The sequence below is a fragment of the Pinus tabuliformis genome, chromosome 9 (genome assembly GCF_031772625.1).
Source record: "Pinus tabuliformis cultivar Carrire ecotype Pingquan chromosome 9, CPIR1, whole genome shotgun sequence".
NCBI classification, from domain to species: domain Eukaryota; kingdom Viridiplantae; phylum Streptophyta; class Pinopsida; order Pinales; family Pinaceae; genus Pinus; species Pinus tabuliformis.
Window position 1 is genome coordinate 737,630,400 of NC_142307.1, and position 27,127 is coordinate 737,657,526.

At 36.8% G+C, this 27,127-nt stretch overlaps 1 pseudogene; it reads left to right on the plus strand.

Annotated features, from left to right (window-relative positions):
- The window catches only part of LOC149150803 (extra-large guanine nucleotide-binding protein 3 pseudogene), a 63,488-nt pseudogene that overhangs the window by 16,456 nt on the left and 19,905 nt on the right, over positions 1 to 27,127 (plus strand).

Genomic DNA, 27,127 nt, shown 5'->3' on the forward strand with positions numbered 1-27,127 from the left:
AAGATTATAGCCTAATCTATTGATTAATTAATCTTAATTGCTTAATTAATTTTATTCTAACTTATCTATTAATACTTGATAAAATCTACATCCATTATTTAAAAACATTAAGGATTACAATTTATTATAAATTGTAACCCTTAAATGTTTTTAAGACAAGTAGAGAAAATCATCTACATCTTTTTCATCTATTTGAAAAGTCATATAGTGATTTTTTTTCCTTCCTTTTTAAATCTTTGCATTCATCTAGATTAATCTTAATTGCTTAATTAGGTCTATCCAATTATAAAAGCTAGTTTCTTCATGAAAATAAATATTTGTAATGGATTCTTATTTTTACTATTATTCAAGAAAATTCACTGTTAATGAATTCCCTTTAACCTAGCAAAAACAATTTTGTCTGTCTCTTGCATTATTTGGTAAATTATAATAATTCATTTTAGTTTTTTTCTTTCTAAATAGTAATATTTGGCTTTAATTCTTTGATTACAAGGTGGGTTACCAACTTAACTCCATATGACAAAGAAAAAACATAGAGGAGAAAACATAAAAACAAAAACGTAGAAAAAACATAAAATGCACGGAGGAAGAATAATCCTAAAATCAATTACAGATCAATCTCACACCAAAATCCTTTCCCACAAATATTATTTCCCACTTCGCACAGCTCTCGAAATCCATTCTCTCAAATACTATTTCCCACCCACAAATATTATTTCCCACTTCTCACAGCTCCCGAAATCCTTTCTCTCAAATATTATTTAGCACTTTGCACTGTCACTGAAATGCTTCCTCACAAATAGAATTTGACACTTTGTTTTTGTGTTAAATTTATATAGTTAGGAAGAGACATAGATGTAGATTAATTAGATTAGATTTTACACATTATATTACATTTACGTTTACATTTACATGTTTACATCCCCATATTATACTAGGATCTACATTACGCATTTACATGTTTACGTTCACGCTTAATTTACATGTTTACATTTTTACGTGAGATCTACCTCTATACTGTCCTTTACATTTATGTTTACGTTTACGTTTTTTATGTGAGATCTACCCAATACTAGGTTGTAAAGCACCTCTCGATGCAATCGACATTATAGTTTGTAACTATTGAGAGAAAAGATAAAATAACTTAAAACCTTATCATTTTTGTTCTCATTGCTAATTCATAATAGAGGCCTTGTTGTTTGCCATTGTTTTTAGTGCATAATAATGATGACAAACTAAAGTAGAAGAAGAGGGAATATTGAAACCGAGAAGGAAAGGGGAGGATTTTCTATAGGAAAACAGAGGAGGAGGAAAAAACAACATGAATAACAATATTGGGTTTTTTCTATACATGTTTGATTTTGCAATTTGAGCAAGTGATAGGTGGTTTTTTGAACACTGGATTGGTTGATAAGTGTATGTGGGTTGGATGGTTTTCTAAATAATGGATTAGTTCACTGGTTTTGGTTGACAAGTATTTGTAAAATCTATTCATAGTAGATGTTTTTGGCATAATTATTCAATGAACTCGAAAACAAATATACCTGAATAAATGTTCACATATCATTGTGAATTTAGCTCATAGACTGCAATTTTAGAACTAAGTTTATTTCTATATATAAATATGCATAAAAAACATGGATAGATTGTATATATTTAAGAACACAAATAACTTTCTAAATGTAGTTTCTTTGGTTTAAAAGAGAACAAAAAGGATGTGAAGTTTTGGTTACATACAAAAACAAAGAAGAAGAAGCATGTGAAGTTTTGGCTACATAACTTTATGTCAAGCTTGGCTTTACTGCAAGATAATTATATTTTGATTTATTTATTTTGCACTTTCAAAATTGTAAATTTGATATTAAAAAATTGGGCAAATTTGAAGAGCTAATTTTTTTCCCATGAGATAATTTTAGATGCTTTTCATAATTATTTTTTAACTAATTTTCATTTTCTTAAAAAATGATTTCACCCAAATTTTTTAAGATAAAATTATATTAAAAATGATCAAAACTTTAAAGAAACTATTAAAATCCATAATTGCTAATGAGATTGTCTTTCAGCTTAATCTCATCATTGAGATTTGGTTGATGTTTCCCAATTATTTAAATAACAGAAATGCATACTAGCCTATAACTAGCCGTTATAAGAAAGTTGTTATGAATTAGAAATTAGTTAATGAGATATAATATTAATTTATTATTTATTTTCATTTTAATAATATTATGAAATAAAATTAATAGAATAAAGTAATATTTATTTATTAATTTATTATCTATTTTCATTACCAATATGTTATAATGTAATAAAATTAATTGAAATAGAATAAAAAATGTTTGAAAAGTGGTTAGAGTTATATTATTAATAAATTTAATTAATATTGAATAGAAAAGAAAAAAAACTAAAATTAGTTTAAATATTATTAAATATGAAACTATCAGGAAAAAGTTAGGAAGATGAAAGAATAAACGGAAATGACAAGAATAGAGAAAAATATAATAAGACATAAATGAAAAAATAAATATAAAATAAAAATTAGACATAAGCATAAAAATAAAAATAAAAATAAAAACAATCAAGAGGAAAGAATGGGAATTTCCAACCGTCATACCTGTTGAGATTGATTGCATATTTCTCAATCCATAATTGTTTTTTACTACCAAAATTTTCATAATAAGAAAAAATGGGTTAAATTTCTACATTTTAAAACCAATTTTGACCCTTAAAATTCTCCAAAAATAATTACTTATATTATATATTTATTATATACATTTATATAGTAATAATTTCAAACATATAGTCCATTCATGAAATTTCAAAGTTAAAATGTGAAACATATAGTCCATTCATACTATTTATTAATTTTTTATTTTTTTTTTCAATTATAAAATTAAAATGGCAAACATATTATCGCCATGACATATGCTCTTGCAAATCTCCCAGCACCAAGCACTATATACGAACACATGAATACATTTTGAGTTATTACCCATAACACAAAATTGTTTGTATTAAAAATATCCAATGAATTATTACCCATCACAAAAAATTAATATCGGTGATATTAGTTTATATTATGGCCATATTTTTGTCGGAAAAAGGTTTGAAAAAATATTTACGAAGAATAGATAAATTGAGGGATCCTCTTTTGTAGTAAATTGGTCCAATATATGTGAGTATTTTTTATTTAATAATATATTTTGAAGAAATTTTTTCAAATATACATTTTTCATATTTATCAGGATTGACTTTAATTGAATAATCAAAGGAGATGCTACTACAACATATTGATAATTGGGTTTTAATTACTACAAAATTGGTCCAATATATGTGAGTATTTTTTATTTAATAATATATTTTGAAGAAATTTTTTCAAATATACATTTTTCATATTTATTAGGATTGACTTTAATTGAATAATCAAAGGGGATGCTACTACAACATATTGATAATTGGGTTTTAATTGAATAATTAAAGGGGACATTACTACAAACAATATGTAAGTAATATTTCTTGGCTATTCATTGTTTTGACAAGTTGGAAATCATGAAAGTAATATTTAACGCCCAATCATTGATAAATTGATATGATAAAATGTAGTTATAATCTCCTTGTAAATTTGACATGAATATAAAATGATATCAATTGACAGTACTAAGCCTTCAAGTCTTTAATATTTTTCATTTTCATTAGCTTTATAGATTTATTAGCTATAGTTTATATTGCATTTTTAAACTACTAATTATTAAATTTAAATATAAATAGAAAAAATGAAACAATAGAGGAGAAAACGAATTTGTTGTTTTTTACAAAATCCCATGAGGACAAAGTTGATTTGTTTTTCTACCAAATTCTATGAGAATCAATAGAAAAAATTGATGTAAGATTTCTAGTAGAAATCAAATCATTGTAATCTTGAAATTTACGGCAAGAATTTTAAGAGAAGAAACATGTTCTTATTTTCAATTCCTTTATTAATTCTAAAACTTTTTAAAGAGCCCATTGACCTAGTGATTTAAAGCTTTAACAAAAGCACATAACTAAACATATGCACCTAAGGAGTACAACCACCTGCTTGATAATTCAATTCTTTTATTTAATTTTGAAACATTTTGAAGAGCCAATTGACTTAGTGATTTAAAACTCTAAAAAAATCACATAAATAAATAAGAAGTACAACCAAATCACATAAAATAACATAGATCCATCTTAATTCCATATCTATCAAGAGTCGAGAGGGATAAAATTTCTCAAGGTGTAATCCTCTTTTTTGAGTGCAAAATTTGAGGAAATATTTACACCTTGAAAAATTTGATTCCTTCCGACTCTGGATAGATATGGAGTTAAGATAGATCTAAGATGATTAAATTATTTAAAAAATATGTAGGATATCCCTTGATCAGAATTACATATCTTAAACCATACTAAAAAAACATAAGTTACTTTTGTTTGTGTTTCACTCAATCATTCAATTTGTTGGAAAACAATATTCTAAGTCCATGTGGGAAACACATCATCACATGTCAATAGTTCATTTAGCTTACGAAATGGAATTTTAGAACTAAGCGCATTTACACAAATGCACTTATCGGTGTCGATGTTCTTTGTCAATCTTGGATTTGCTATGAGATCATTATTATTAGTTAGCTTTATATTCCCAATTGCTTACATGAGTCTTAAATTCGTGGTTCTAGTGTGTATCCTCCCATATTAATTTATTTGGTTTCTTTTATTGTTGTTTCATACCATTTAAATTTGACACATATGGTCATTTACATATTAATAATTTGGATTTATTTCATAGCCATTTTTCATGTATTTTTATTTACATTTGATTAATAGGGAAAATAATGTGAGCAACAATAAGTAATGTTAATGGAAATTAAACAAAAACAAGTGGTATTTTTTACTAAATCAAAGGAGCTCATTGGTACAAGGTATGATTAATTTGGACCTTGTTTTTATTGGACTTATATCTACTTTTGTCTATGCTCTTGTCTTCTCCATCAGCATGAGAGGAATGATGCGTGGGGTGAGTCATTCTTCCTGATTGTATTCCATCTTACTTTATCAATATATTTGATGTAACTTTAGAATTTGTTGCAAAGCCACTTCCTTAGATACTTGTTTATAAATAATTCTATTGGATCATTCTTGCTCTTGTGAAAATGTTCCTGTAACACTCCTTCCCACCCCCTTAGCTCTCTTAAGGGTTTGGGAGGTGTTACTAATTAATTAACTAGACCTCTATGGTTCATTTTGAAGACGGGGTTACAAAAATCCTCCTACTCCAAAGTTAGTGGAATTAACTTTTAATATCACCATCACATTCAACTCGTCGAGAGTTTTTCAACAATATAAACTCTATCCAAATCTAACTCTCATAATGAAACTTATTCCCATTTATAGATTGACCAACTAAACTGTGCCAAGACAATAAGAAATTCTATGTGGAACCCACATGTGACCCACATGGACCTGCCATGTCATCCCTAGAAAACCTGCACTTCCCACATCTTCTATGCAACATTCATGTAGATGTGTCAACATTTTCCACATGTTCTTAAGGCTGTGGGATCCAATATCCCAACTCCATCACTATTATGAACCTTCCCCATTAAAATCAGTCCACACCATGTCATCATGAAGGCCTCGGGTTCCTAGCCCATCCCAAAAATTGAATGCCTCACTACCTAGGGTCATGTGGTTGGGGATTAAGGCTAATCCCAACCACACACGTTAATTAAGCTTCTCCATTAAACAGTAGGGAGAATAACCTTGTGGATTGTCCTTGTGCACATGTCATCTCAACTGTGGTACTGCAAACTACTCATAGAATAAAGGACTCAATGGGGGATCCCATCCATGCACTCATTATCTCAGTGAGGTTTTACCTGCACACATATCATCCCGTCACCCATGCACTCATCATCTCAATGAGGTTTCACCTACACACATATCATCCCATCACTCATGCACTCATCATCTCAGTGAGGTTTCACCTGCACACATGTCATCTCATCCATACGCATTTTACTATGTCTCTCCTCCAAATTAAATTAGAGATCTTGGGGTCGTGTGTACATTATATTAGTCTCGGTTCCTTCTGGTTCACTTCTCAATACACGTTGAATTAGCATTCCTAGGGCCATAGGTCCATAGAATAAATAAACTGTATTTATTAGCAATGATTACAAAGAGGTTGATAAGTTAAACTTCAAATCTCTGGCTTAAGGCATAAGGGTCTAAGATCAAAAAGTAGTTTATGGTGATCGATCAATGATGATAAAGAAAGAACCTCTTAACCCTCAACGAAAATGGATTAAGGCACAAGAATAAGGGGAAAGAATACCCAATACCAATTCACACAACATTCATGTCTTAGCAAGGAAATATGCCAGTTATTGAAACCATCCTTGTTTAGAGAATCCTCATTATCAATTGGCTAAGATCACACATGATTTACAGGTCATCCACAATAGAATGCTAGGATGCATTGCGCAGATTCACAACACACATACTTCATGTCGTATTGAGCATAGCCACACATATTCATATTCTAGTCATAAACAAACTTAGTGAACAACACCAATCAAACATACATGCATATTCATGTAACCCACACCATGGATCAAACAACAACAACATAGAGTCCTATGAAACCAACATAATCCATAGCAAAATATGAACAACATTCATCATCATAACATATAAAAGCATTAACATTCCTTTTCTACAAGTGTAAATCTACACACTTTCATATTATATAATATACATTTATAATCATTCATGCAACAATAAAATACTTAAGTTAATACACTTATCTAATTAACTTGAATGGCTGGAAATTGAAGGAGGGAATTCAATGCTCCTCTCAACCATAGGCCAACTACACTATAGTCTTTCTTGCAACTGGCTATCCCTAAGCAAAATTTAGAGCCTAATGAGTTATTTTCTCAAGGGAATTTCACATCGATGACAAGTCAACTAGAATAGAGAGGGAGTGCATTGTCCAGGTGGTTTATAAACTACCTCACGTAGTAAGCACCATAGTGACTACTACCACTCTATAAAGGATCACATGGATTCACCCAAAGTTCAGTGAAGTTCTACTTCTAGGAGGATGATTTCACTCTAATGGTGGTTTATTAGTTATATTTTCAAGTAAATCATTACAAGAATCCAAAGCACACTATCCAAGTGGGTCATCAACTACCTCATGTAGTAAGCACCATAGTGTCTCCATATGTTGAGTGGTTTATCATCCCATTCAACAAGCTCTAAGTTGTTTATCAACCCTAAGGCAAGTACTTATAGTTTTATTAGTTGAGACAACAAGCACTAGTGAGTCAATATCTCCACAAAGTCTTCATTGGTCCATCACAAACCGATAAACACTAGCCACACTCAAAGTTACAAGGAATGACACCCCATCTTCTCTTCTCTTCTCTTTTGTTGCTCATGATTGCTTCTGCATGCTATGTTATTTCCCTTCCCATCTTATTACTTTTTGTTCTTTTATTTTGGCTTCCTCTCTCTTTTTCTCTATTTTTCTTTCCCTCGATGTCGACTCCCTTTGTCCCTCTCTTGCATGTTCACTTTCCGAAAACATCCCATGAGAACATGGACAGTATGGGGCTTTTCCTTAAATTCAAAATTCCCATACACAACTTCAATGCTTGCACCAAGAGATCATAATTCCATCAGAGAGATTAGATGGGGAAAATTAAATAAAGTGTCTTGGGTTTTGGTTTACACACAACAAAATAAACTCCTCCTCCTCAGACCTCTGAATCCATGTCCATTCCTCCAGCTCAAACATATTTAATTTTTTACATTTATTCACATAAATACATGTACATGGTTAAATTTTTATGGGGGGTAGCAAAAAGGGATGTTATAGAACCCACCCCCTTAGAGTAACATTGTCCTCGGTGTTCTATAAACAGAACACAAAATACAAATCATTTACATAGACACAACTCTTTACATTCATTTACACTATAGAAAAAGGGGTAAAATACCCTCATCTGATCAACCATTTCCTAGGTGGCTTCATCTGGTCCAAAGTGCTTCCATTTCACCTTGACCTACTATATACTCGATTCCAAAGTGCAATCTGCCTCTAGTCCAAAATTCACTTTGGTTCTGGTTGGAGTTCTCATCCCGATTCCATCTATCTAATAGGCCAATCAACAATATGATTGGCATCATGTACATACTTTTTAAGAAAAGAAATATGGAAAACAACATGTGCTTTCATTGTGGGTGGTAATGCTAATCTATAAGGCATTGGACCCACTCTTTCCAAAATATGAAATGGGCCATAAAATACTAGCGTCATCTTGGCACAAGATCCCATTATTAGTGAACTATTTTCTTGGTTTGATGAAAAGATATACATGTTTTCCCACTTGGAATTACTTGTTCATTCTTTATTGATTTGCGTAGCTCTTTTTCTTGTCTTGGGCTGGTTTCAATTTGTACCTAATAATAACTAATTCTTGCATATCATGTCCAAGCACCACCCTATCCACCATATCATTCCAGTTGATGGGTGTGCCACATTTTGTTCCATATAAAGCCTCAAAAGGACTTGTCTTTAGTGACTCTTTATACCCATTGTTGTAGGAAAATTCGACTAATGGTAGGAAAACTTCCCACATCTTATGTTGATGCATGACATACATCCTTAGCATGTCTTTTGAGACTCGATTTACTCTTTTAGTTTTTTCATCCATCTGAGGATGATACATTGTGCTAAATTTTAACTTGATTCCAAAACCTGTAAACAATGCTTTCCAAAACTTTGAAGTGAATTTGGCATCTGCATCTAAAATGATATTCTTGGGTATACCATGTAATCTAAATATCTCTTTCATGACAATATGAGCTATGTCAAATGCCTTGGGGGTTGATTTGACAACTATAAAATGAGTTGTCTTTCTCAACTTTTCCACCAACACCATTATAATAACATGTAATCTAGATGCCTTGGTAGTCCTATGATGAAATACATGGATATGAGTTTCGACTTTCATTTAGGAAAGGAGATTGGTTGTAACAATCTCGTTGGGTATCTACTCTCCATTATAACTTGCTGACATTCTAAACACCTGGCAATATAATCAAACACTTCATTTTTCATGCTTGACCAATACTGTATTTTCTTCATCGCTGTTATCATTTTTTAATATCCAGGATGACCTAAATAAGGTCTTTTGTGAAATTTGTTCAATATGTGCTTATTCAATTTTCCCATGTAAGGCACATACCATCTACCTTTGAACGTCAACATACCATCACTAGTGAGGGAATAATTCTTACTCAATGATCCTTCTAGCTCTTGCTACAAGTGTTCCTTCACATGATGATAATGCTCATCCTGAAGCAAGGCATATTTGATCCTCTCTTTAATAGAAACTTCACAAGTGTTTATGGATGTCATATGAGTCACTTGTACCCTTCTTCTAAGTGCATATGCTACTTGCTTTTCTTTTCCTTTGATATAATTTATATCAAATTCAAACTTTCACATTAAAGCTATCCATCTAGCTTGTCTTGCATTCAACTTGGGCTAGTCAAATAAATATCTCATCCCTCCATGATCTGACATTAAAACAAACTTCCTTCCAAGAAGGTAGTTCATCCATGTTTCAATTCATTTACTATTGTTTCAAGCTCCAAGTCATAAGTGACATAATTTCTCTCATGCTCATTTATTTTTCATGATACATAACAATCACATGTCCTTATTGCATTAGGACTCCACCAAACCCTTCCTTGCAAGCGTTTGTGCAAACCACGAAATATTTTTCCAGGTCTCATATTGGCAGATGTGTGAGAAAGTGTTTTAGCTACTCAAAACTAGCTACACACTCTAATGTCCATTGGAACTTAACTCCTTTCCTCTACAAGGTTGTGATCCTTGAGAATTTTTTAATGAATCTTCAATGATATTCTACCAACCCCATGAATGATCTAACTTCTACGACATTTTGAGGAGGAGGCCACTCCATGATGGCCTTGATCCTCTCCTAATCATCTACTACTCCTTCCGTAGAGATGGTATACCACTTGTACTAAACTTGTGATTGGAAGAAAGCACATTTGTTGAGCTTGGAATAAAGCTTGTGCTCTCTTAGAAATTACAAGACTGTTCTCAAATGTTCTTCATGCTATTCTTTGGTTTTAGAGTAAACCAAGATGTCATCTACAAATAACAACAAACCTATCCAAATATGGGCTAAGGACATTGTTCATTAGATATATAAATGTGGCAAGAGAACCTGTGAGCCCAAATGGCGCCACCACAAACTCATAATATCCATACATGGTTTGGAAAGTTTCTTGTGGATATCTTCATATTTAATATGAAATTGGTGTTACCCAAAACTCAAGTTTGTTTTTGAAAATACCAAAGCCCCTCTCAATTGATCAAACAAGTCATCAATCCTAGGTAGAGGATAATTGTTCTTCACTGTGGCTTTATTTAGCTACCTATATTCTATGCACAACCGTAGTGTTCCATCCTTTTTCTTCACAAATAACACTGAGGCTCCCCAAGGAAACAAAATGGGCATGATATACCCCATTGTCCAATAGTTCCTTTAATTATAATTTCAACTCCACCAACTCTAGCATGCCCTTGCAATATGGGTATTTTAACACTGGAATTATCGTAGCAATAATTCAATTGAGAGATCAATTTATCCTCTTCTTGAAAATCCTGGTATTTCCTAAAGAAGTACATCACTGAAATGTATTAATATTAGATGTTGTTCCATCATGTCCCTATTTTATTTTGATGCATTGGTCATCTGGACTACATATAAATCACATCCCTTTTAGGTGCCTCTTTCATTTGTAGTGTCGAAATATGTCTGGCAGTCACTTACTTTCTTATCCTGTACAACATCACTCTTTCTCCTTCGTCATTGGGACATTTTAATGACTTAATATGGTAGTCGATTTTTTTTGGTGGGTTGCTAGCCAATCTATGTTGACTAGCATATCATGTGACCCCCACGACAATAGGTTTGAATTAACCAACATGGGAATTTCATTGGTCACCACTAAGAATTATCATGTCTGCAACTCACCTTTTAGTTCCCATTGCTAGTTGAACTAACCATGACTTTTCATGGGATTTCTTATGCAACACACATTTTTATACGGCCTTTGGGATAATATAATCGAAGTTAGAGCATGGGTCAATAAAAATCAAAATAGGTTGGTTAGTGACCATACCTTCCATATTGATCATTAAATATATGATGTTCAACATGCTTGTTGTCCAACACGTCATAGATTCAAGGCACATTCTGAGCCACATCATACATTGTATATGCTTCTTGCACAATATAAAACTTTGGGACATTATACTTTATGAGGATAGTCTTTCTACCTATGTTTTTCTGCACATGTATAACACTATATGGGTCCTCTTTTGAACCCCTCGGTCCCACCCTTTTCTGGTTTAGAGAACTGATATCTATTAGCAATAGTAGATTTCTACTAAAGCTCACCCTTGGCGGGTGAAGTGAACTTTACATTCCTTCCCCTTGGTTGATATACTGAATATTTTTGTCTTTTTCCTTTAAATCTAGTCCTACCTCTTACTTCCCAACCAAGCCAAAATTTAGGTTTATGCTTGGATTGTTCATAGCAATACCTAGTTTTCTAAATTGTGTCCTCCAAGGTTCTTGACTCATCAAATTATATTATGTCTCTAAAATCCTATGGTAGCCCACTGCAGTACATCTGAATATTTACTTTCTCATCCTTGATATAAGGCACATACCTCAAGAGCTCCAAGAATCTATTTGTGTACTCATCAGCTATAAGTTTCCCCAACTTATGCTCATGAAATTCTTTGAACTTACTATCGTAAAGCCTTTTAGATAAGCATTTTAGATAGGCACTTTTCCAAAAAATATCTCTAAAATATTCTCCAAAATAGCTCTTTCTCTCTAGTTTGTTTGAAATTCCTCAAGACTTCCAATCAAATATCAAATTTTCCCTTCAAGTTGAAAATGGTTACTCTTGCCTTCATATTCTCAAAGTAGTATTGCACTCTGAAATACTTCTCAATTCCTAGTAACCATGATTCTTCCTCTTTGGCCTTATTGACTTCTATATCAAATGTAGGAGGTTTTTCCTTCTTAAATTCCTCTAGAATTAAGTTCCTCCCATTCCTCCTTGGATGGTAATATCTCTTAGTTGCGGCACTAGACAATTGCTCATGACTTCTTGTCTTTCTCTTTGGAGTACTTAGTGGAGTTCCTCTTCTCACCATATCTTGACTTTCTTGTCTATGCCTCTTCTTAGATTTTCTACCTTCAACCCCATTATTCTCCAATTCATGTTTCCAAAGTCCTGATGGACTCTTTTTGGACTTATATTTTCCAAATAGCTAACACCTAGCTCATATTTCTTCTGCCTTTGCAAATATGATAAACTATGCAGTATTACTACATTTACTTCTACTTTCTTTTCCTAAGATTAGACAATATTTTCATTTTCAGCCTTACAACTTCTCAAATCAAACCTTAAACTCATAAGGGTGTCCATCCAGTCAAGAGAATATTCCTCTCTCCTTTTCCCAACTAACTCTTATTCTTGACAATGTTGGGATCTATCAATGTTGTACAACACCATCCTACTGCTCATTCATTTATTTTCTTACTCTATCTCAGTTTCTTCTTATGTTTTTCCATACATTGGCCTGTTATTCAAATCGAATACACATAGAAATGTTTATCCATCACTTTTTCATACTTACACTAAGAACATATACGTGGAGCTAATCTAAGACATCCCATATCAGGTTTGTATGCTAGTTAGAAAGAAATTAACATGTAAGTGATTTATCATGCTAGCAAACACAGAAGACATCATTCTAAAACCAACACACATATACACACACAATTGACAATTTGTCTAAATATTATTCACTGAAATTTCTAAGAAACCCTCTACATTATCCTTCTAGGCCCAATAAGTTTGAGTACTAAATTAAACTTTGATACTATTTTGTATTAGTGATACAAATATTATCTCAAAAGATATAGTGTAGAACCTTCACTTTGATACCACTCTATAACACTCCCTCCCACCCCCTTAACTCTCCTTGTGTTGTGGGATTTGTTACTTATTAATTAACTAGACCTCCATGGTTCGTTATAAGGATGGGGTTACAAAAATACTCCTACTCCAAATTTAGTAAAATTAACTTTTGATATCATCATTGCATTCGACTTGTCAAGAGCTTTATAACAATATAAAATATATCAAGATCTGACTCATGGATTGAAATTTATTCCCTTTTTTATATTTACCAACCAAATTGTGCCACATCAATGAGAACTACTACATGGCAACCACATGTGACCCACGTAGACCTGCCATGTCATCATTGGAAGACCCACACTTCCCACATTTTCTATGCAACACTTATGGAGATGTGTTAACATTTTCCACATGTGCCTAATGATGTGGGCTCCAACAGCCCACTCCAATTTAGTTAAGACCCTTCCCTGTTTAAACTAGTGCACATAACCATGTCATTATGGTCTTGAGTTCCTGGCCCGTCACAGAAAATTGAATTCCTCACTCACCTTGGGTCGCACGGCCAAAGATTAAGACGAATCCCAACTGCACACATTAATTAAAATTATCCATTAGATTGTAGGTAAAAGAACCCTGTGGGTCCTCCCTAGGCACATGTTGTCTTCACTGCAGTCCTTCCAAACTAGTTGTATGCTAAAGGACCCCATGAGGGTCCCACCCGTGCACTTGTCAACCTGACAAGATTTCACCCATGCACACATCATCCTGTTTATAGGCACTTTTATCACCCCTCTCCTCCAAATTGACTTATAGAGCCTGGAGCTATGCATATGCCATCCCAATCCCATCTCCTTTTAATTTACTTCTCAATACAGGTTGACTTACCATGCTTGGGGCCATAGGCCCACAGAACATATCAATTTCATTTACCAATGGTGTTACAAAGAGGGAAACAAGTTAAATTTCAAATCTCTATCTTAAGGCACAAGGGCGTAAGGTCAAAAAGTCATTGATGGTGATCGATCAATCACAACAAAGTAAGAACCTCTTAACCCTCAAGGACAATGGATTCAAAGACAAGAATAAGGGGCAAGAATAACGAATACTGATTCACACAACATTCATGACTTGGCAAGGTGGTGCACCAGTTATTCAGACCATCCTGGTCTACCATTAAGCTCATTTAGAGAATCCTCATAAAAAATTATCTAAGATGACATGTGATTTTCAAGGCATTCACAATATAACACTGAGCCACATTTCCTATATTCAAATTACAAAGAATTCATGTCATGTGGAACATAACCACATATATTCATATTCTAGCTGTTATCACTCAGGTTGTTCCCTTTGACTCCCAAGGGAATACGGCCGAGGTAACCACTAACCAATCTTTGGGTCACAGGTTCTAGCCTACCTATGACCAAAGAGGGCTCTCTCTTTATGATTTAACTTTGTTTGTATAATATTTTAGGCTAGTTATGATGTTCAAGGTTTTGTTTTGGAATTTACTGGATGATGACTTCAGTCAAGATATATATATGAATACCAGGGTGTTCTAGGCCATTGGGCATGGAGTCAGTGATGCTTAACTTGCTTGATATGTCTGTGCTGACACAATAGTGATGCTGCAGAGACAGATAAGTGTCTAAGAAACAAATTTTTAAATCTGTGATTGAGTGTGATGTAATCAGGGCATGAAAGGAAATTAAGGGTCTTTCAACAAACTGATGTGGAGAACAATGGGAATATTATTTAGAAGCAGTGAAGAATTCTTATATAACATTCATATTTATAGAATTAATGAAAACATGAGCAATTAAGAATTCATGTTCATGATCAATTCTGAAGAAAACATTTTCAGCAATAGAGATTGAGCACAAGGTGTAACCAAACATTTCCTGTACTATTCCTTTTCTCTACTGCTAGATTAGTGAAACATGTGTATGATTTAAATAAACATAAGAAGACAAAACATAGATTGAGAAAACTTATTGTTCCATTAGACAGCACAGGAATTCTGCAACAGCACGCATAGCATCACCAAGACATCAAACATTCAGGAAATCACTGAGCTTTTCCAGCCTCTTGCATTAGATTATCTGAAAATATACAATACATTTGCCTCAGAATGAAAATCACCAACCCCTCATACGTTGCCAGGGGAGGTATATATATACATAATTTACATCAGAAAATATCTAGCTGATGAGTAAATGGTTCATTAATTTCGTGCCAACTCCTGGAGCATTGTAGTTGAGAAAGTAAATGTTGTAGTAACTCCCAAGTGCCTTAGCTGTCCAAAATGGTCAGAGAATGTTGACTTTGTGACCGTTGGAGTCGGCTGAAGATGTGTTGCCCAAAATTTGCGCATTTCTTATCTTTTGGCTTGTTGTCGCTGTCTTTTGCTGAGTCACCCTTTCGGCTGCCTTGCATGCTGTTTAGATTTTGATTTTTGCTTTTGGCTGAGCGGAGGCTGACTAGGACAAAACTGCTGAGTTTATTGAGGTAAGAGTTGTAGCATTGCCTGCCACCAGTCTTCTTTGGGCAGCTGGTGCCTCCGAATTTTCACCAATGTTTCATTTGCCTCTGTATATCTGTAAAAATTAGGAGGAACCTCAAAAAGGTGATTGACTTCATGTTCTATGAAAAACAGATTTTCAAGTTTATCATACAGACTCTGCCCTGTTGGTGGCCCCATTTCCTCAGAAGTGCTGGCAGATGCAGTGATTTGATTTTCAATGAAAGTTGTCATTCTGGTGGTATATTACTCACGAGGGAGCAATCTCCCTGTGCTAGTTAGTAGGCTGGGCAATCCTTTTGCTTGTAGTGCTCCCATTTTGAGCTTATATTCATCTACCTCAGCCTGTATTTCATGGCATTTTCTCTCTACAGTCTGCACAAAATTCCTGAGAGTCAGCACCTTTTTGGCTGTAAGGACAGTATCTGTTCTGTTAACTATATTGATGGCTGCCAGTTCCTCCTTATTTTGATTGTTTAGAAAATTTATCATTCTATTAGCCTGATCAGGCCTGTTTCCCAGCACTGTTCTGGCCTTCTGAATCTCGATCTGTGCTTGGCCAATTAATTCCATTTGTTCATGCACAGTCTTAATTGACTTCCATTGTCTAGTAATGGATTGGTCAATTCGGGCCCACAGAATTCTCTTGATTTCTGCCAGGGCACTTTCTAGCTTGAGCTCCTTTTCTAAGGCCTTTATTTTATCTTTGAGGGCCTTAATTTCTCTAGACTGCTCTGCTACAGTCATTTTTGACTTATCATATTTGGCCTCTAGTTCTGCCAACTTTTCCTTGGCCTGCTTAATCTCAGTAGCCTGGAGCTCCATCTCTTTGATAGCCTTTGTCAAATCTTCCATGTTTAAACTGGACTCTGGAGCTGTTGTTGTTGCTGTAGTTGTTACAGGGGCTACTGCTGCCTCTGTAGTTGTTGCAGTGGTTGAAGTAGTTGGAGGATCTTGGGATGTAGATTCTCCCTGCTTGTCTTGCAGTGCCCCTTCTAGCTCCTTTTCCAAATCAAGGACCTTCTGATTGAGCTGCATTATTAGATCAAGTTGCTCATCGGCCTCCTTTTCCTTCTGCAATTCTGTTGTTTGGGGGTGCTCGGTGGGCAGCAGTTTCAATCTTTTCTTCAATGCATTAAGATCATCTTCTTTTTTCTTCATGAGGGCCCTCACACCCTTTAGGCCCTTAGGATCATGTCCTAGGTCGATGATGATGTCCTCTAGTGATTTAATTCTGATGTCCTTGGCCATGGAGGACATTCTCTCAAAATCCAACTGAATGTTGGTATTCTTTAATGATTCTTTTAATTCATGGGCCATTGTGGCCCTATCTACCAAGGTGGCATAGACCATTTCTCCCGTTTGTTTGTGCAGTTCAATTTGGTCCATGGTGTGAATGTCCTTTGCCATGACTTCCACCCTTGTTCTTACAAAATCTGCAGCTGATTGAGGCTGCGGCACCTTAGGTTTGAAGTGGCTGAGGATCATTTTCTCCTCTTGTATGTCATATACAGACATCAACCTTTCTTGCTTGGTTGGTGTTGCTTTGAGAAACTGTTTGTATACTTCTATTCTCAGCAAGTCATTTTGTGCCTTTATTTGTTTGAAAGAAGCCTTAGTGCTTGAAGGCTTCTTGCTCTGCTGAGTGGAGGAGGACACCTCCAAGCCAAGCTGCAATCCCTGCTCCTGCTGAAAGGAGCTTGTACCCGTTTGCTGGCTGTCTTCCCCTTCTTTCCTTGGACTGTCAAGGACTTCTTCACTTATTTCTTCTATTACTGGGGAGTCAACCTTTTGCCTCTTGGCCTCAGGTTGCTGGGAGGATCCACTAGTAGGAGTGGACTCTTCTCTGTCTCTTTTCTTACCCCTCTCCTCATGTGCTGGAGTCTGCAAAATAGGTGCTGCTGGTGGTTCTGTTTGTGGTGGAGGGGTCTGCTCTTGTTGCTGCCCAATTGAGGAGGCAGGCTGTTCTTTTACTGTTTCCTCTTCAGCACCCATTATTCCTTTACCTTTGTCTGTGCCTGATGCTGCTGTAGAAGGCGCCTGGGTGGCTGGTGCAGTTGTTGTAGCTGAGGTCCCTTCTCCCACTGGATGTGGTTGCATGAAGATTACCTGCTGCACAGAATCTAAGTCAAGAGTCTTTTCCAAATCCTTGACATTCTTTTGCATTATATATTCTTCAGTTAATTTCTCAATTAATGTATCTTGTTGCCATTCTTGCCGATTGGCATACTGCTCAATATGTGGATATTTACAATGCTCATAGCCTAGCAGCCTGTACTTAACCCTTCTGGCACAGATGAAGCCTTCAGGGTCATAAGGGACCCACCGGAAGCTGTTTGAGAGCTTGTACTTATCTTTGAGGATTTGCTCAGCATCTTGCCATCCCTCTTTTTTATTCATGATGAAGGGGCCCAGGTGGTGCTTAAACTTGAGATGGGCTTTCTTCTTAGCACTGTGGAAATGGGTGAGGTCAGAGTGAATGAGCTGCCTATAGTACTCCAAGGCAAACAGTCTCATGGGCACATATTTTGGGAGCCTGTATGGACAGAGCTCGCAGCCATAGATTCTGATGACTGTATGATCCTGGTATAGGTACCAATCACCTATTTTATAATTTTTAGAGAGCTGCAGGGTTTTCTGTATTTCAAATGACACTCTGGGAGGAGGGGACCTCATCAATAAGCAAGAGACTGGGTATACAAATTGATCAATAAATTCACAATATGAATATGGTGAATTTTGGACTTGGTGGAAGACAGATGTCCAGAAGATAACAGATCTTCTTTCTCCTCTAGAATCCAGCTTTTTAATATGGCATGGAAAAGCCTCGGACTGGTAGTACATGAACAAGTGGTAGATGTAAGATGAATACTTGAATATGCCCTCCCTGTCTACTTTGAAAAGCTGCTCATGTATCTTGTTGGCTATGAATTTAGCAAAATTATATTTGTAGGCAGGAGGTTGGCCTGGGCTATAAGCAGCTAGTAGTACCAGCACTGTCTCATCAACAAACTCACTGGTTTTAGAGCCCAACACATAAGCAATCATGTCCAGCAGAAGTTTGCCTACATCAGTAAAGTGGACATACAAGTAGGGAGGTGGCCCTGTGGGCTGGCGGTCAGGCCTCATAAATGTCTGGGTGATCTTCTGAATGTCAGCAGTGGACATCTTGGCACCTGTATCCAGCAGATAGTTCATGGAGAAAGGAAACAACAGCTGAGTTTGTTTGAAGTTGAGCATCTGGTTGATGGACTCAACATTAATGTGAAAGAGGATGCTCCCAGATGGAGACTTGACAGCTCTGTGATTTGCATCATAATTCTCAGCACATAGGCGGATAATCTCTGGAAAAATGTTGACAGATGGGAGGAAGTAATAAGGCAGATTGGATTCCCATATCCCATATTTATCATTGTTATTCAAATAGTCATCTCTCAATTCCCTGAAGGTCTGCAAATGGTTCCTATCACCCACAAAGTCTTGGATGAGGAAATCTCTGTCAGCAAGAGGCAAGGACTCCAGGTCTTTATTTGGTGGATTTATGGGGGCAACACTGAGAGCTGTGGGTGCAGGAGCAGCCATTATGTAATTTCTGAATGTTACAAGGTAAGTGTAATAGCTTGCAAGGCTTTTCTAGAAGTCAATTGGCAGATTGAATGCAGGTGCTAGATATGTTCTTCAAAGAGGAATAGGCAGGCTAGGCAGGCTTGCCTCTGCTCTGCTTGGGTAAATTCACAGGGATTGTGAACAACGAGGATGAAATGCAGAGGGCGGGCAGGACTAAAATTGGTGAAATGCAGCTTTTCAAGCCTGCACTCGGCAAAAGGGAACAATGTCGGGCAGCTTGAGGACGAATTTGCAAATTAAGACCGCGAATTATTGTTTTAACATCAAATTTTGGAGCAGGGGGCAATGTAGGTTGCTTTGGTCCAGAAGTGACTGGGAGACAACCTTTAATTTGGGAATTACCAGGTGTTTTATGGACAATTTGCAGAGAAATGGCATAAATATGGGTAAAACAGGTGAATTCTGGCAAATACCTGGATAAACGATGCCGAGAGCCTCCGAGTTGACAGTGAATGAACAATGCAACTAAATTGGTGAGTTGTGGCGTCTGCAGCTTTGAATTTGACGGCTTGGAGGCAAATTTCGCAATGAACGCATAGAACTACGACTCTGTCTTTTTTGAGTGAAAATGACACAAAACGACTCTTTTACGCGTTTTTAACGACCATTTTGGAAAATGTGGGTTATTGGCACTTTTCCGTCGATGATGTCAGCATGACGTCATGGCGGGCCCAGGTACGGAAGGTGACGTGGGTGCTGAGCTGGAGGCCAGCATGGCAGGACACGATGGTCGATGGTGAGGGGTGGCAAGGTGATGTGGAGGGCCACGAGGCGCGGGGGCGGGGGCCGGAGATATGATGTCAGGATGATGTAGGGGTGACGCGACAGAGGAGGGGCGGTAAGCGGGAAGGCGGTAAGCAGTCTCCCCGCACCGCTTTTGGGAGAAGGCGGTATCGAGGAGGGGGGCTCCGAACACCTCCGTCGGCTGCCACGCGTTTAGCATACGGGAGCAAAACCACCTGCTCCCCGCACGCTAAAGCGCGACAAGTTAAAAACTCAAATTGCCCGCCCACCGTTGGATTGAGGGAGGCGGGAGATCAAGGGCTGGCGGGCGCCCCGACCCATCATGCAAGTTTGGGGGGGACCCACCGGCCAATAAAATATTTATTTAATATTTCGGGGTTTAAAACTTTGGTTAAGGGGGGTTTTCGTGGGTTTTGGAATATATGGGTTAATCTGTCGGGTTTTAAAAAACCTTTGAATGTTGGGTTTGAGAGGGGGGGAAGGGGTTTTTCATGAATTTTTCGGAAAAAAGGGTAAATGAGGGTTTAGTATAGGTTATTACTCTGACCAGAGGTTAGAGTAATCCCAAAGCAGGGTTGACTATAGTCCCTGGTGGGCTAATGTCTCCCTTAGAAGTGTTATTTAGCTATAATGCTAAAGGGGGGATATTTATACATTGCTTGGGGTTTTATACACCATGGTGTTATAGTAATAGGGAAAGGGGAACATAGGGGATTTAGTGTAGATAGAGTTAGTAGTTAGTATTGGAGGGGAATGTGAATGGGAAGTGATAGATACTAAGCTTTTTAAGGGACAAACTTAGTTAGGGAGTAGATCAAAATGATAAGAATTTTTACACAGGAAATGTGGCTGTTCTTCAAAGAGAGAAGTCATTTCTGACATGAAATTTTTACAAATGAGGAGTATAAGGAGGACTGATCAGGCAGATCCTGCAGTGCTCATGGGGAGGTTAGTAAGAAACTTTTGAAGGGGATGAGGGAAGTTAGTGATGGTTTAGTAGTTTGCCAAATAGGCCATTGCTCTTGCCTTTGTCCTGCTGATGACAACATTGTGATTTTTTCCAAGTGATATACTTAGATCTTTCTTTCTGCAACCTTCAACTGCCTACCCTGCCTATTATGCCTAACATTTTTTCTTCCTCTAGATGGGTGCACTTGGCCTTGCAAACCCTGATAATTCTCTTTTCTTTTTGCTGCCCTCCTATCTAAGTCTACCCTTATGACTTCCAAGGGCCCAGATTAAGCAGTTGGGCTCCTTTATTTCTCTATCCACCTAGTCATCTGTCAAGCTTGAACTGTTTGAATAGGTACTTCCTCTCTAGTCTACAACATGCAATTTAAAACATGGTGAGGCCCAGCTTCAGCTGTTGGACCACCCATCAAAGTAGTAGTGGCAATTTGGACTAGCCACTTTCATGGTTTTTGTTTGGGGTTCATTTCTTTTATTTTTTCTTTGACCAATTCATTTTCTTGCCCTTTGATTTTTCTTTTAAGGCATACCCTCTTTACATTTTTTAACTATCTGCTTCCTTCACAAAAATGGAACCTTAGTAGCATGGAAGGTGAGCATTTTTGGCACTTCCACTGTCAATCATGAGAGATGAAAACCTATTTGTATAGGAGGCTAATAGTGGCTCCAATTGGGGATGGCTTTTCCAGGTGAAAAGCCAAGAAAAATAGGTCAGATTGCCTGAGTTTCTGCTTTCTTGCTGCAGGCTGAATTTCTTTGTTTGTTGGAGACCATTGGCTAGGATCCAAGATAGTTGCAGGGAGCGCTCAGTGAGCTGATTTGCTGTGAATTTGTAGATCTGTTTTACCTGTTTCTCAGACTTTCTCCCCATGACTTGACAGTTACCCTGTGTTTTCTTTGCCTTTCAAATGCCAGGATCAACATTTTCCAAAAAGAACATAGTGTAGCATGCTGGTCTTCTCAAGATATGATGCACTTGGTGCTTTATTTATCTGCTATAACTGAAAATACTAGGAATACAAATATTTATGTACAATATATGCCTATTCAGTGTTTGATCAAAGGGAGTCAAAATAATGCTTGAGCATTCTCCCATTAACTGGGCCTTCCTCAGTGTTTGAGCCATCCAAACTTCTTAGAAAATAGGTGTTGTTTCCTTGTATAGCATAGATGACATAGGGTCCCTTCCATAAAAAATCAAACTTACCATGTTTGCCTTTGTCCTCCCTTCTGGAATCCCATCTTAACACTTTGTTTCCTATAAAGAAATCTTCAGCTTTGGTTCTTTTGTCAAATATTCTTTTGAGCTTTTCTTGTAGAACTTGGGTTCTTTGATAGACTTCTTCTCTTGTTTGTTGTAAATGAATTGTTTGATTAATTCTTCTTTGGATGTCATTGGGCTCAGCTTGTATTTCTTGCAGCAGCTTGATCACAGGAATTCCTAGAGATGTAGGAAACTTTGCTTCTAGCCCATAGACCAGTTCATATGGACTCATGCCAATTGATCTCTTGGTGGTCAGTCTATCAGCCCATAATGCATTTACCAACTTTTTATGCCAATTCTTTTTGTTTTCTTCCAAAACTTTTTTAATGATGTTGATGAGACTTTTATTGGAAGATTCAGCTAGGCCGTTACCTTGAGGATAATAAGCAGTGGAATGACCTAGGGTCATGTGATACTTGTGACAAAAGTTGATCATTTTCTTGGACTTGAAAGCCACAGCATTGTCTGTAATGATTTTGTCTGGACAGCCAAACCTAGACAAGATGTTGGTTTCTAGGAATTATATAATAATGGAGTCATTGGCCTGCCTACAAGCGATGGCTTCTATCCATTTGATGAAATAATCTGTGGTAGTGAGAATCCACCTATGCTGGCCAGAGGATGGAGGGTGAATTTCACCAATGAAGTCTAAGCCCCATTGCTGGAATGGTTTCTCAGTTGAAACTGGTTTAAGTGGTAAAGGCAGCAACTTCCTCTTGCCTTCAAAAATTTGGCATTTGTGACAAGACATTACAAATTTCTTTACATCAGCAAACAAGGAGGGCCAATAAAATCCAGCCCTTAGGATTTTACCAGCTGTGGAATTCCAGTATAAGTGTCCTCCACAGTCACCTGCATGAAATTCTTTGAGGACATTGTCAGTTTCTTCTATTGTTAAGCAATTGAGTAAGATTCCTTCATGATTTCTCCAAAACAAAACATTGTCAATAATACAAAACTTTGATGCTTTCATCTTTAAGAATCTTTTCTTGGTTCTGGACAACCCTGGAGGAGCTTGCAGGTTCAATAATACAAAACATATATCAGTATACCAGGGAGATTGCATAAAGGCTTGGTTGATTTGTGGAGTCACCATCTCCTGTTCGTCGTCGAGTTCATTAATGTCAAGGGCTTGAAAATTGGTTTCAGTCATTAGTTTGGCTAGGCCTTGTCCTTTTATCAGTTTGGTAGGTTTAATCTCAATGTCATATTCTAAGATATTGGCAATCCATTTTCCCCTCTTGCCTTCAATTCCTTCCTGGGTTAGAATATCTTTGACCACTGCATTAGGAACATAGGCAATTATATGAGAGTAAAGGATATAGATTCTGAATTCCTTGATGGCTTTTACCAATGCATAGGCTTGTTTTTCCATGATCTGATATTTCAAAGGAGCATCCCTAAGGGTTCTACTAAAAAATGCAATGGGTTTTTCATAGCCTTGGTCATCTTTTTGTAACAGAACAGCAGCAATAGTATGCTCAGAAGCAAAAGAAAAAATAAGGAAATATTGATCAAATCTAGGGCTTGTCAGGACTAGTGTGTTTGTCAATGCTCTTTTGATATCCTCAAAGGCTTGTCTAGCTTCCATGGTCCATTTGACCTTGGAATCCTTTTTTAGCATATTATTTAGCAGTCTTATGAGTTCAACCAGATTGGGAATGAATCTCCTCAAGAAGTTGATCTTTCGTAGAAAGCTTTGTAGTTCTTTGATGTTTCTTGGATGAGGTACTTGTAGGATAGCTTGAATTTTGTCTGGGTCAATCCTAATACCATCTTTTGAGATTATATGCCCCAGGAGTTTACCTTCTTCCAGCCCAAATAGTGACTTCTTTGGGTTCAATGATATGCCATACTTTCTACAAATTGTGAAAACCTACCTCAAGTGCTCTAAGTGTTCTTGATCTGATTTTGAAAAGGCAGTTATATCATCAAGATAGACAACTAGGAAGTCATGAATTTCCTTAGCAAATGCAATATCCATTGCTCTTTGGAATGTGGCCCCTACATTTTTAAGTCCAAAAGGCATTTCGACATATTTGAATGTTCCCCAAGGTGTTGTAAAGGCAGTTTTGTCTTGATCATCCAGGTGTACTAGAATCTGATTGAATCCTGAGAAACCATCTAGTAAAGAGATCCTAGCAGCTCCCACTACCGTTTGCAAGATATGATCCATTTTTGGTAAGGGGTAATGGTCTTTGAGGGATACTTTGTTCAAATTTCTTAGGTCAACACACAGTCGGATTTCCCCTGTCTTTTTCCTAATAGGGACTAGGTTTGAAATCCACTCTGAGAATCTAATTGGGGCGATGATCCCAGCTTCATACATACGTTTAACCTCTTTTTCAATAAGGGGGAGGACGACTGGATTGACTCTCCTAAGCTTCTGTTTGAAAGGCTTTTGATTTTCTTTTAGAGGGATAGTGTGTTGGATAACTGATGTATCATAAGATTTAAGGTCCTCATAACTCCAGGCAAAGACATCTTGAAACTCTTTAAATAACTCAATGTATTTCAGTTTCTGCTCAGGTGGTAATGCTTTGGATAATTTGACCATTTTGGGATTTTCAGGGGTCCCAATATTACAATCTTCTATTTCAGCATTTAATGGTTGCATTTTCGGTTTTCTTGAGATATCATTTGAATCAAACAGATCCTCCAAAGGGGTTAGACCTATGGGCAGAAAATTATCCTTTAGGTCAATTACCTCATCTTCTGCTTCAACCATTTCCTCTTCATCTGATTGTTTCAACTCCTGTATAGTTTCTTTGTCAAAGGTGGTAGGATGCAGAACTAGATCAGCAGTTTCAGCTGATATTTTCTGTGTAATTGTGCATATCTGTGGTTGATCATCTCTAGTGCTAGTGTCAATGTTCATGCCAAAAAATTCTTCCTTTAAAGTGAGAAAGTTATTTATCTGTGTATTATTCTCGAAGACTTGCCAATTCTTGATGTTATCTGGAACTGAAGGTCTGTGTTTGATTTCAGCAGTAAATGTATGATTGGTTTTGAAAGGCAACTTACAAGTGCTGGCAAAAGTTGCCAAGCTGTGAGCATGTAGATTGAGTTCTCTAGAAATTTTAGTCAACTGTGATTGTGAGAAGCTCTCAAGTACTTGAATAGTTGCCCCCTTGTATGCTTTCAACCTCAGATCATTTGTGGTGAAATTCCCCTTCATCTGTTGTATGACCAAGTCTGAATCTCCTAAGATTGAGACTTTGGTTGCACCTAGATTTTTTATAAGTTTCAGACCTAACAGAAGGGCCTCATATTCAGCCATGTTGTTTGTGCATCGAAAGTTTAGTCTGTATGCATGGCCCTCAGCTTGGTCATTGTGCATATTATGGATCCAGACTCCTGCCCCAGCTCCTAGCTTGTTTACAGAGCCATCAAATTCTAGATACCATAAAGTTTCATGATCAAGATTTGGATTGGGATCACTAGAAAGTTGGATCATGGGTAGGTTGGTTTCTTGCAAGTTACTTGGCACATCATTTTCTTCTGTCTTCTTATCAGCTATCCCCATGGTCCCTTGGTCTTTGCAAACACATTGCTCATCTAACTCCTCGGTCTCTATTGTCATTAATAGTTCAGAATAAGCTTTGTGACAGATGTCAGCATTGTAGAGAATAAATGAATCCATGTCAGAGTGTATTGAATAGATTGGGAAGTTTTGGGGCTTGTCTTGACTGCTTACCACATATTTCATCAAAGTCTCCCGGTACAATCTCTTTGGCTGCCCGAAGACTGAGATAGTTGCATAGGACATATCTAATTGCAGAGATCCTTGAAGTTTGGCCCCCCAAGATCTGGACAAGAGCATGCCATACTTAGGGGGTATGTCAGCTACCACTACATCCATCAAGATAGTTTTGGTTGGGTATTGAACTAGGGAGACACATAAGTCTTTAATCAGGCCTAAACACCTGACTTGGCTCGAATCAAATGAGAATAGATCCTTGTAAGGTCTTGTGATGTCCAAGTCAAGTTTTTCCATTACCGATTTGGGAATTAAGTTGTGTGAGGCCCCAGAATCGAACATTGCATTATGTAGGACCTTATCATGAATGTTCAGACTGACATAAAAGGGTGGAACCCCTCCATTCTCTTTTCTTCCATTAACCTCAGGTCTGAACAACAACTCTAGTTGGTCATCTAGGACATTCACAGCATCTTTGTTGTCTGATACTTGGAGTGATATATTGATCTGCTATCTGTATATGTCATGTTTGGCTAATTCCGAAAGAGGAACTGATATCTTTAGCTTGCTTATTTCTGTTTCCAAGTTAAAAGGTTTTTCCATTTGAATTTTGGCATTTAGTGCAACAGATTTTTCCTTTTCAGCTGAGTTATCAAGTGTCTTTTGCTCATAGTTAGGTCCATTTTGAGTAAAACTGGTGCCATGTTTGTTTCCTAGGGGAGTATCTGCCTTTGTCTTTAATGAACGGGGTGGACCTAGCTGATTTTGAGAGGACTGTTGCTCTGAAATGTCCTCCACAGTCACTTCTGTGGCAGGTGAGTTTGAGCTGCCAGCTGATTGGGGAAGGGTAGTATTTTCATTGATCTTTTTTGGTTGTTTATTGTCCTTTGGTTTGAGGGGTATAGGTACATCTATTGTTCTACTCCTTAGTTTGTACTGTTTGTGCACCTCGTACACAGCTGCATCATATCCTTCTTTAAAATCGAAAGATTCTCCTGACTTAGTGTGGAATTGACTGTCATTGTAAACCTCTTGGTCTTCTTGTGTCAAAAAGACTTGATTCTCACTGTCCAAACCCATTAGATTGATGTGAGGGTCCTCACTAGGTTCACTAGATGTTGAAGCCTCAGCATAATTCTCTTGGAAGGGGGGTCTAACATGCTGGTCAGGATTGGTCCTTCCCACATTAGCATTTTGATTCTTCCTGAAGTTTGGGTTTCTAATATTGCTT